This window comes from Rattus norvegicus, chromosome 17 (genome assembly GCF_021556685.1).
Source record: "Rattus norvegicus strain SHRSP/BbbUtx chromosome 17, alternate assembly SHRSP_T2T, whole genome shotgun sequence".
NCBI lineage: Eukaryota > Metazoa > Chordata > Mammalia > Rodentia > Muridae > Rattus > Rattus norvegicus.
Genome location: NC_141550.1, coordinates 93,048,188 through 93,059,440, shown reverse-complemented (window position 1 = coordinate 93,059,440; position 11,253 = coordinate 93,048,188). Strand labels below are relative to the sequence as shown.

Here is an 11,253-nt window from a genome sequence, read left to right as displayed (position 1 = left end):
AACTGAATTGAGTTTAGGTAAGGTCATGGAACCTTTTAATTGATTGATGACATTGGGTATAAGGTCATGGCTCCACATAAGTACGTAACTGTATAATATTACAAACAATAAAGCAAACTAATACACTGTCCATAAACCAGTGTTGGATATCAGTTGTGAATCGCTTATTATAATTCATATGATACCACTCATTATTTTTAAAGTAGAAAGAGGCTTTATTGGGGTTTGGATATCTACTATCAAGAGAGGATCCTGTGCTTGAACATTGGTCTCTGGCATGTGACCCTGTTTTCTGAGGTTGTAGAAAATCTGAAAAACATAACCTAGCAGAAAGAAGTAGGTCATAGGAGATATAGGGACTGCTAACTGGGTGTAACCATCTTCCTCAAGTCCTACTGCCTCACTGACCTTAATTCTTTCCTGTCTGGAGGACAGAAAATAAAGAAAACAAGTGGACTGTGCCCAACCCTCATTGGTCCATTTCAGCTCTGACCTCAAAAGGAACCATTGTGAGGTCATTTACTTCCTTAGTTACTGAAAACACATCCTGTCTGTACAGGGCATTAGCTGTTAGTTGGTGGCTGGGTTAGTTGGTTGGTTTGGTTGGTTTGGTTGGCTGGTTGATTGGATGGTTGGTTGGTTGGTTGGTTGGTTGGTTGGTTGGTTGGTTGGAGAGCAATTGCATTTATTCAGTTAGCCACTGAACTTGGATATTCATGAATTGTTGAATCTGAACACAGTGAGTTTTCCTCTATATTCCTATGTCTCACTTTAGACTTGTTTGTTTTCTGTATTTAAACTAAGTCTCTGTTCCTGTATATTTTTGTTTGAATATTGAATAGGAGAATTTTTCTTTGTTGATTTGATTTATCACCCGATCTTGCATTGTCATATTTTACATGTATTTATTCCATGAACTAATTTTGAACAATAGTTTATGATAACAAAACAGCACGAACAATCTCCTAATGGCATTTCCAGACATGTACATAAAGAACTTTGACCATATTCCCATGATCACACTTTCCCTGGCTAGTCCCTTTCAGGTTCCTCAGTTTTTCCCTTTTAGTTTGTTCCCTTTCTTTCCAAGTACTGGCCCAATTGTTCAAGTTCTCCTATTCAGAGGACTGGTAGGCTACATTGGGTGGTCTATTAAGAAAAGGCACCAACAGGTCTCTGTGATTTAGCAGGAAGCCTCCCCCTAGCGGGTTAACTTGGGATCTTCCTTGCAGTGCAAACTCATGACCCTATGCAAGCTACAAGGCAATGCTTAGATCCTAATTTTTTGACGATAACTATGAAAGTAGGTAGATGAATAGAATTCAAGGACAGAATAGATATAAGTCTAAGAAGATCCAGTTTTATACTGCCAAGAAGAACTTTCCAAAGTGAGACATATGATACTATGACCCTTCATTTACCTGGGTCATTCTGTTGGCAGCTGTCATTCCATTGAATTGCTATCTTCTATCTTCAGGAGAACAAATGTGACTCTGAAGCTAGTGTGGTACCAGGCACAGGAGGTCGGGCCAATAATGAACTTGAAGCAAAGGAACAAGCATGGGCCTTTGAGTCTTGCTGGCAAAACAGCTTAACGTACACGTCCAGGAAAAAAAGTGCCTAGTGCTGGAATGGTCTGCCCAGCATTCCACTGGACTCACTCCAACAACATTTAGAGAAAGAGAGGGAATTTTATATTGACAATGTGCCTCTCCAAATTTCCAAACCTAGGCTTGAATAAAACTTCTTCCACCATTCCTATAGTTTTTATCTGCTAGTGGAATGGGAGTGCAGAACAGAACCTTCATAGTCAAGCAACAAAGAGCCTTTCAGGATCCTTTTTGCTTTCCATGACATTGCTGAGGAAGGAGGGTTGTATTCCCTGGGACATTCAAAAATCTAACATCTGATTAGAGACCTAACAAGTAGGACTTTGAAGCCCATGGCTGGACCATACCTGTACCTCCGTTTCATTCTTTGAAGGTTTAGCTTGTTAGCATTGCTAGGAAATGCTTTGTGTGCAATGTGTACACATGTGGTGCTTCTACATGACTATGAACATTTCAAGAGGGAATGTCCTTCCTTGACCTCTGCTAAACTGCAGTCCACTTCCATTGGTGTCTGTCATGGAGTTGGTTCTTAGTGAGTCCTGTCAGATTCCTTTAATGTGTAAAACTGATGGGCTGTGGTGAGAGGGGATAGCAGCATACATTCAAACACATGCAAATGGCCGACAAAAGCCCTTGCACCTCTGTCATTAATGTCATAATCTCATGTGTAAGCCCAATGGGTCTAAAGTTACTTTCTATAGCTTTGGGAACATAGATCAAGCAAAAATACATAGCAGCCACTTCTTTCTTTCATTTCGCATGTTTGTTTTTGTTCCATGAGACAGACGCTCCTGGAGCACAGGCTGGAATCATCATTTCCGAGTAGCCAAAGATTACTTGAAGTGATGATCTTCCTCCTCCACTTTCAAAATTTTATAATTAACATGGGCTCATCTTTATGAGACTATCCTGACTTTAACTTTGTCCTATGTCTGTCAGAGGACCCTGAGGGACTCTCATCACTCTGGGTCCAGGTAGCTTACCCAAGTCTAGATTTTTCCTATCTGACTGTTTTGTGCCAATTCCTACTTCAACCTTCAACCCCAATTCAACAGTAGTAAGATGTGGATACACAGGAAACTGCTACAGGGCACAACGTGTCACCTGCACCAAAGATACACCGATCTCATACTTTTTCTGGACCCTCTGGGAATACATACACAGGGCCAGTTAGAATTAGAAAGCAGCCTTGGTACATAATTAATTTGTTGGGTATTGTCCTTGCCTTGCTAACATCCTGATGCACAAGTAATCAACTTCTGTTGTTTTGAAGGTCAAACACAAGTCATTGTGTTTGAGAGCAGAAGGACCCAGAGTTCCAGAACAACGCATCTACTACATCAGTTGTTTATAGGTTCCTGGCTGACGGGTGTTTACTTGATCATTTGGAACATATCAGCTCACTGTTTCTAGATCTTGAGCTTTGGTCAGAAGTCTCAAGCCTGAGGGCAGGCAATATGGGATTAATGGTGTCATATTCCTCTCAGCCCCACAAATGGTAGTCTCATGCCCAGAGGTGCAATGAATAATAGCATTTTCTCACAACAATCAAGGTAGTCAGGACTTACAATCCTTTAGCAACCACTTGTCGGAGTTAAAAAGTAAATAGAATACATTGAATATGGACATGAATTATTACAAACTTATGAAGTGTGTGGTCCATGTGAGAAGGAAGACAATGTCCATCAACATGCAATTGAATATCAGAATCCATAAAAAACTGGAGTGCGAAAGCTCTGGCGTCCATTGTCATTCTCAGGATTCCTTGTTTGATTATTAATGGCAAAAGTGTCCTTGTTAAAGATGGAGTGTTAAGTGTTTGAACATTGTTCCCATTAGCTGGTGCAATTTGGGGTCAATTATGGTCCTTGGGCAGGGGTACAAGTAGGAAGAAATGGGTCACTGGGTAACACTGGGGATAGACTCTTGAGTCGAACCTGCCCTCTAGTGCTCCAATGACCAAGACTAGCCTTCCTGTCCATGGAGACAGAAGCAGAGGTGAAGCAATGGACCGTGCCTAGCCACGTGTTGGCTACCCTTTGCTCTAACCTCCCAAGGAACCCTGTGACAATGGATAGACACCTGTCTACTTACAGCTCTGATTGAGGCTGCATTCTGTCCTTACAGGTACAGAAGCTGTTGCTTGGCTGGAAAGAAATTATAATTTGAAGACACAGAAATTAGACTTGGACATTCAGGAGCTGTTGGACCCTGACATAGTGAGTTTCTCCAACTTTGGACACTTCAACTTGCTCTTTTTGATTTTGGTTTCTGTATTTGCTGGCTTCAGTTATGCATTTACATTTCCATGTTTTTTATTATCTTCTATTTCACGTTTTATTAAATTATGTTTGCTATGTTAGAGTATTCTATTTTTTCACTTCATATGTATGACAGATTTGCATCCTCATATGCCTTGAGTACCATATCCCAGATGCATTCTGTGGAGGTCAGAAGAGGGAGTCAGGTTTCCTGGGTCTGGAGTTACAGGTGGTTGTGAGTCTCTCACACCATCCCTAAGATTGATACAATAACATATTCACATAGCATAACTCAGTTGTGTAAGAAAATAAAATCTCTCTATACCTGTCTATAGTTCCACTTCCCCGAAATCTGATTCCGTTGCTAACCTGACAGCTCATACTAATAAAATTATATAGAAAGACTTGTATCACTATTTTAAGTGGTGTATACCACCTGTGAGTGTGCTGTATAGGTGTGCTTAGAGTCGAGAGGTGTAGTAACCCCTGGAGCTGGAGTTAGGGTAGCTGTGGGCACCTGTGTTCTGAGAACCACCTACAGGTCCTCTGCCTGAGTAGCCAAATTTGGGAACTCCAGAGGCAGATCGCGATCCTGCACAGTATAGGTTGTCGGGGATCTGTTCTCTTTACATCTTCTCTTGAAGCTGATATTCTAGATGCCTCTACTCAAAGAGAATGCTGAGATCAGGAGAGAGGATGGTGAGCTTTTCCAATTTAGTGGCTTTTAGTGTCTAGGATTCTCTCAGTTTGCAGTTGGTCCCTGACAACCGCCTCTATGTCATATTTTGCATCTGCTCCTTTGCAGTAGGTCCTTGTCCTTCCCTTCCCAATATGTAAAGTACATGTCTAGATTGTCTGATGTTTTTCTGAGCTTTTTTTCTCATCTCTTTAATGTAGGAATTTGAGCGTATCAACAAGTTCTGGGGCCTGTTTTTAAATGTCTGTTTTATTTCTCATTGCAAGTTTGCTTCTAGCCATATAAAGGAGGGCCTGATCATGGAGCAGGACCCAGAGAGCCGAGACTCTATCGAGAACTTTACCACTGACTATAAGATCATAAGAACCCTGGGAAGGGGACGATTTTCAGTCGTAAAAATGGCCTACCACATCCCAACCCTCACCTGTGTAGCTATAAAAGTTCTCAAGAACACCGAGAAGTGCTCCTCAGTGATGAGCAGGGAAGTTGACATTCTAAAGTCCCTGGGCCATCCTCATATCATCAAGGTGGTCGAAGTGGTCCAGACAAGAGAGGCCACCCACCTGGTCATGGAGCATGCCTCTCAGGGAGACCTACTGGACCGAATCCGGGAATGTGGATATTTAAAGTCGTGGGAGGCCCGAAGAATGTTTAGACAGATATTAGAGGCAGTACAATTCTGCCATGACAATAATATTGTCCACCGAGACATAAAGGCCAACAACATTTTGATAGACGGAAGGTGGAATGCCAAGCTCTGTGATTTTGGCCTAGCTGCTAAAACACTTCCTGGGCAGAAGCTGATTGATTTCTGTGGCACGCTGCCATACTGTGCGCCAGAATTCTTTGAAGCTGAGGAATATGAGGGCCGCCCATTTGACGTATGGAGTGTAGGTGTCCTCCTCTTCTTCATGGTGACTGGGCACTTGCCTTTCCTAGGCAAGTCATTTGCAGAGGTGAGGAGACAAATCAGTTCAGCCAATTTCAGCATTCCGCCTCACGTTGCCAACGATATTTTCAATGTTATAGTGGAAATGCTGATGATAAATCCCAACAGGAGGCCCAGCATCCAGCAAATTATGATGCGCCCCATGATCAAAGACAGCCAGGCCTACTCACCACCGACATCCATACAGACGTTCACAGGAACACCAAGTCCTAGCACCATCAAAGCCATGAGAGTCATGAGGCATACACCTGAGAAAAGCACTGAGTCTCTCATAGACCAAAATATCAACGAGGTGCTGACAACATACTTGATTCAACAGCACAAGCCACTCAGGAAAGTCTGCACACACCACCAAGTGGAGCCAGGTCTAGTAGATCTTCACTCCTTCCCTCGGTTTCTTAAGAGAAAGGGACCTCTTCTCTCCTCCTTCACCTTGTCCTCACATTCATCCAATATTCGGGAGAAGGAGGATAGGAAGAATTCCAGGAAGGTTGTCAGAAGGCATGCTGTAGGCTACCAGCAATCAAGGACCAACACCCTCCAGCTCGATCTCCTGGACTGTCCTATAGCTGAAGAATTCAGGGATAACAGGCTGCAAATCAGGAAGACATTCTCAGACTCCAAGACTGTGTTGTCTTGTAGTCTAACTGAACATATCCAGTCACCTCGACTTCAATACACCTATTCCACTACAGCAGACCGGAATGTGTCCTCCTTCATACCGCCACATGATTTCTGTGCATCACTGCAGACACCTAAGGGGATAAGCCTTGCAGGCTGCTCTGGAGATACCTGGCAGAGAGAGACACTCGTGGACAAAAACACCTTCATCAAGGAAGAGGCCATGGTTCATGAAGATACCGTCACTAGTGGCCAGCCACAAGTGCCTTGCCCAGCTTCCCGTCGGGGATGGCGTCACCACTGGAAGGGGTTTAAAAAGACAATTAGTAGAAGCCTTCGAAACCTGTGCTGCTGTCTGCCACCACCATCAGAAAATCAAGTCTCCTGCAATAACTTGGCTCTCAGGAAGAGAGGAGAACATTGTGTCACCCACAGAACCAGGTGGGTGCATGTCCTCATTCATTTCATCCATATTCCCTCCTGTCCTTTGTGACAAATGAGGATGGTCCTTGAGGCACACAGAAACTTGACAAACTGTAACTTCAGAAAGATTAAGTCCATAGAAACCCCTGAAGGGTGATCTGATGCTTTGTGAGTCATAAGGGGAATCAGAGACACTGATTAAAGCAGGACGAGAGGGAGGTGGGGGCATGCCCAAATGGGGCAGAGAGTCCTAAGACAACCAGTGGGGTGCTATGACTCTTTATGAAAAGCATAGGAAGTTCTCTGTTTTTCAGACACCAAGAGCCTCTTTTCTGTCTTTTCCTTTTCAAGTCCTGAAGAACAGCAGCCTCAGCTCCCTGGCTTTTAAGCCAGTGGTGGGGGTTGGCCTGGCTGAAAATTATACAGTCTCAGAGGAGCCAGGCCAGACGTCCGGGTGCCTGTGTGCTTGCAGGCCCCTTCTCCAGAGGAAGAGCTGTCCACACCACAGCAAGGTCTCTCCAGGTAAAGCCCCAGGCAGGAAGGCCTGCCTTTTCACTGTGTCTTGCTCAGAAGGGAGGGATGAAGTAGAACAGTGCCCTAAAAGTGTCAGTGGATCAGTAGCCCTCTGCCCTCTCTTCTAGCAGAGGTAAACATCAGAGATTGTTCTGTGGGACTGTACTGTTCTTTGCTTCCTGTTTCTTGCAGAGAACATGGTCTTCATCATGAAGTAGACTTCTCAGAAAAGTCTCCCTAGTCAGCCCATCAGACCTGAGCTAAAATGGGTTCCCAGGTGGAATATGAGACCTCTATGTCTCCTCTGAAGGGAATTCTCCTGTCAAACTTTGACCAGACCCTCACCCATCCCCACTGCCCTGCAAATGATATCACAGTTTATATTGCTTAAGTCCTCACACCCAACTCAGGGTAAAGCTTACAAAACCCATACTGTGGAGTGACTCCCAAGGCAGCTGTGCCCTCTCTCTCACCAGTTCTGCCCTGTAATTACTCACCTCTCTATGTTTGCTCCCTCAAGGCCAACTTTCAAATGTGTAACAGGATTCCTACCTGTGTCACAGCCTCCTCGAAGGAGGAGGGACAGGTGTTATGAGCAGAGTCAAAAGAACAACTTAATGATGGAGAAGCAAACTGGTGTGGCCCTACCTCATGCCAGCTTCCGGCCTCCACTGGAGTATGCATTCCACTGGATAAATCTACCCAGGCTGCTTCCATTAACCTGAGAATTTGCACACTGCTTTTTTATGCCCAGTTAAACAGCCTTGCAATTCCTTTGTGAGAGCTTCTGGGAAGCTTTCCCTGTCCCTCCTACTGTTACATTTGTTAAGATATCATCTCCTGTGTTCTTTTTAACTAGACTGTATCAACATCTTCCACAGCATGAGGTGTACAGAATACCATATGACTGAGGTGGAGGGTCCCTCTGACCCAGTGTCTCTCTTAATTTGTTCAAAGGACATCAAGGATCCTGGCATAGTAATCCTGCAGTGATATGTGCTGAGTTTAACAGCATGTCCCTATAGTTCTCCACCATTGTGATCACATACATATTTCTCATGTGCTTTATCCCCTGAGCTACAGGAAATTCTCTTACGACAGACAATCGTTACCTGTCTAATTTGAGTGGGAAAGCATATCATATTCCACTCTGGAGCAAGAAGAGCACTATATGAACTCGTGTATCTGAACCCACAATGCACAAGTTTGGGAAAGTTCATTAAAGGGGTTCTTTGCTGGCCTCTAGCACTGAACCAGGTTAGCTACTCAGACAAAACCAAGGAAAGCCTCTCACAGACCCTGGCCAGCCTAGGTTTTAAGAGTTGGCCTCACACCCTGATGATTCCTTGCCATCCATACCCTGATATGTAGAAGCCCTGGTGAGTCTATATCTCTGTCAGTGTGTCTGTCTTTACTTTTACATGAACTACTTCCATGCAGGTGGGTCTCAATGGATGTTTCTTATACTGGACTCCTAGAGAGCCATGTACCCCTCAGGATGGCCTTAAGTGGAAAACACAAAATAGAAACATCAAGTATAAAATCCCAATTGATGGAAATAGATTCACAAAATTAAAAACCAACAGATGAAAAACACTAACCACTCCAATAAAAATCCTTAATACATCACTCTTAATTCTAACAGACTCACAGGTGTATGCTAAGGGAACATATTCCATGTACATTAGACAGAAGAAATTGGTTCTTATTTTCTGATATGTTTATTTAAATTAAGCATACTTTCATTTTTTTTTCTTCTTACATTTGTTTTGTTTTTTTTTTCCTATTTTGGAATAGTGTTGCTATGCTGGTTTTAGTGTTCACACAGTCAAACCTAAAATTCAGAGAGAATACCACTCGGGATAGAATGAAAGCCCAGGCTACCTTTGTCTTCCTCTTGATCTTGCTGCCTCTGTTCCTCCTTTAGTGTAATGCTATGCTGCGAACATTTCTGTTTTCATCAAGGTCTCTTAAATCCCAACAGGCCACCTTGTAGCTAAAGATTACCTTGAGCACGATCCTCTTCTTCCTGTCTCTAATTCTGCAATGTAGAAGTTTCAGTTCTGAGCCACTCTACCCTGTCAAGTAACACAACTTCAAGGCCAGTATAGGCAAGAGGAAGTACCAGGCTGAGTGCAATCCTGTCAGAAAAAGGACATTCTAAATATTTTTACCTGGCAGATCTGGTCTCTGCAGCTGGGGAGATGGATGTTGGGTAAAGTGTCACAGTGCAACAAAAGGACTCTGGAAATCAGACAAGGAAGAATCATGGTGTCATCTTAGGCCTTGAGCTTAACAGAGGCAGGTGTGGCAGATTGGTGGCCTGAGATTACTGACATATTACTCTGTCTCAATATTGAGGTAAAAAAGCGTTTGATGATTATTCCTGGCCTCCAGGTATGAGGACAAACAGACAGACACCAACACACAAACACACACACACCCACACACACACACACAGAGAGAGAGAGAGAGAGAGAGAGAGAGAGAGAGAGAGAGAGACAGAGAGAGAGAGACAGAGAGAGACAGAGAGAGACAGAAAGAGAAAGGGAGAGAAACAGAGGGAGAGAGAGAGAGAGAGAGAGAGAGAGAGAGAAAGGGAGAGAGAGAGACAGAGAGACAGAGAGAGACAGAGAGACAGAGAGAGACAGAGAGAGAAAGGGAGAGAGAGAGAGAGGGGTAACTCTGAGGTAATGTATGTATCATGCACACATTAACTCTTTATAGATCTATCTAGACTTTTCCAACTACGGACTGTCTAAATTTTATAGTCATGTCTGTCTATTTCTTGGCCAGAGAACATAAACCTAAGTCCCCTGATAAAAAACCTACTAGGGTTTGCTAGTGATGAATATTTTTTCTTTCTCTTGTTTAACTCCAGTTTTCTTTATGCAGTCCAGGCAGCCAAGGACTTTTGATCCTGCTGGACAACGGACTGGACACAATGAGCGGCCTGATGAGTGGACCGTTGGACCATTTGGGACTCACCTGGACTAAAATCCATGTATAACAAAAGGGTCTCCAACATCCTGCTCCTTCCACTAGGAGGGCAGGTGAAAGGAAGATGCTCCGAGATATAGATTTCTTGGGGCTTATTTTTCTTTTCTGTGTGTTATCTTTTGAAGATTGTAAGGTTTGCTTTTTATTCCTTTTATTTGTATATAATTTTGTTCATACATATGTATTTATCTAATATTTTAATGTTTTAATTGAAACAGTGACATCACCTTCCTCTTTTGTACCTCCTCTCCAAACTCTCCCAGCTATCCTATATCAAACTTTTCTCATGCCTTCACTCTTAAGTTGATGGACTTCTTTACGTGATTAAATTTGTTATATATTTTTACTTATCTTGTGTATCCAGAAATAAATATAAATATACCTGCAGAGCCTATATTTGTTGCTTGTGTATATATTTGTTCAGACTGATTACTCTGTATTTGACAACATGGTACTTTGTATTTTTACCTTTTGATATTTTCTCTTCCCCATCTTAAAATTCTTTTTCTGGCTAATGGTTTCTTGCGATTTTTATTTAACCTAAATTATTTATTTCCTTCTTTTGCCTCCTTTCTATACTCTCCCCATCTTTGATTCTACTACAGCAAAGACCACTGCCTGTGGGAAGGAATCACTCTTGAAAGAGCCGGAGGTGTGGGTCAATTGAAGACCAGTGGGAAAGTTCCACTGCCGACCTTCAAGCACAATGACCCATCCCATCCAGGGAATAGTCAGTTCCCAGAGAACTGCAAGCCAAACTGTTAAACAAAGCTACCTATGATTTCCAACTCACCTCTCCTTCCCCTCTGGAAAAGCAGGAATGGTTCACTGATCACTAGTCAGTAGGAGGTCACTTCGCCCCATCAATAATACCCTGCCTAGTTACCAACTGCTTGAATTCTGCCCCAGTTCTTAGCAAGGTATATAACTCCCTGTCAGAGTCTATTCAGGGTCACCTCCCTTTAAGCGGGAAGGCCTCATTAAGGCAGAATGAACTCCTCTTGCTATTGTATAGATGACTGTCTCCATGAATCTCAATCAAGAGGTCCTGGAATCGGTTCAGTTTGGACCTCACATTGGTGTATTCAACTGGAAACTTGCTTCTTCTGTGGGACCCATGGGAGAGTGGTGAAAGGGAGGAGTGGCCGTTACAGCTAGGTACTAAGGTTGACTTCTCTG

At 43.2% G+C, this 11,253-nt stretch overlaps 1 pseudogene across 1 annotated transcript; it reads left to right on the top strand.

The window, feature by feature from the left end:
• Positions 1-563: 563 nt before the first annotated feature.
• On the top strand, positions 564-10,466 carry Smokxl1 (sperm motility kinase x like 1; annotated as a pseudogene). Its single transcript, NR_190725.1, is given in 5 exon segments — positions 564-739; positions 3,738-3,829; positions 4,835-6,579; positions 6,913-7,083; positions 9,970-10,466. The product of NR_190725.1 is annotated as a sperm motility kinase x like 1 (transcript).
• Positions 10,467-11,253: the final 787 nt, after the last annotated feature.